This window comes from Dromiciops gliroides, chromosome 1, assembly GCF_019393635.1.
Source record: "Dromiciops gliroides isolate mDroGli1 chromosome 1, mDroGli1.pri, whole genome shotgun sequence".
Taxonomy (NCBI): Eukaryota; Metazoa; Chordata; class Mammalia; order Microbiotheria; family Microbiotheriidae; genus Dromiciops; species Dromiciops gliroides.
The window spans coordinates 332,357,034-332,358,318 of record NC_057861.1 but is presented as its reverse complement, the minus strand read 5'-3'; positions in this window follow the sequence as shown (position 1 = coordinate 332,358,318).

The window sequence follows — 1,285 nt, the reverse complement described above, 5'->3', positions numbered from 1 at the left end:
CATTGGAAATGCTCTTCCAGTACATGTGGCCAATGGCCTATGTGTGTTTATGACAGTGCATAAGGAAATTTTGTTCTGATATCTTATTTTGTGCCTTATTTTTAGATGTTTCTTGTAAGAAAGAAATTGTTCTATTTCTATGTTATTATATTTGTAGATATTATTCTCTCTCTTATTCCTTTGTATATTTTATTTTATTTTAGGTGATGTCTTTTCTATCAAATCTCATTCTTAGAAATATACATTTATGTGGGAAACTGTATCCAATGGTGGGAGTTAATCTGCATCTCCAGTTATGAGGCCCTGTTCAGCAACTTGCCCTTATTGTCATCTGTCATCATTCCTAAGACCAAGTTATTTTCTCTTTTTTTCTATGTCTCTTTCCCCTTTTATCCCACTTTGGATACTAGTTATATCTGGAAACTAAATATTTGTGGAATGTAGACTTAGGGAGCACAACCTTTGTCAGAGAAGGTAGTCTCTCATTACCACTTCAACAAAACAAAACAAAATAAAACTATTAGATTGTAGATTCTTATTCCCAAGACTTAGCCATGGGATCATTATTTAATAATACTTTAAAAAATTTCCTATTCTTGGAGAAGACCTGATTTCCAATCCCCTAATTCTAGTCCCTCCTCACTTTTACTTTTATCTTACTCTCATCCCATCCCCTATTCTTGTTAAGAGATTATGGAAATTATTGTCCCTTGTCTATTTATGACTTGCCTGAGTAGGGGTGCCTTTCCCATTCTCCTTTGTCTATTGCTTCTCATTTCCCCATGTAAGCAGTTTACCATTGTGTCATTCCTTTCACACTAGAGATTGATTCACTTGTACAGGAGTATAGAATTGAATGTGTGGAACATTTAGATATTTCTTTCCTTCTTCTGATTCTTTAAGATTTCCTTAAATCTTTAGCTTTGAAGATCGTGTTTGTCCCTTGATTATCACTCTTTTCTCTTTCTTATGTACCAAGTTCAATTTCCTTCAAAAAACAATAATGTATTGAGAGAATTGCTTTCATTAATTCAACTTTAAAAATAATTAAACTTATTTTCATTTCTTGTATTTCTCTTTAGAGTGTTTGAAAGCCACATATTCCACTTACCTCTCTTGTATTTGATCTGTTTTTGCAAAACTGGGATGGTAAAAATTCCTCTATTTTCTTGAAGGTCCATCTCTTTTCATTGTTGATTAGAATTAGTTTTGTAAAATATGTTCATAGTTTGAATAGTCTATGAAGTCCTATTTTCTGGACACCTCAAAATCTTGCTGTATATTC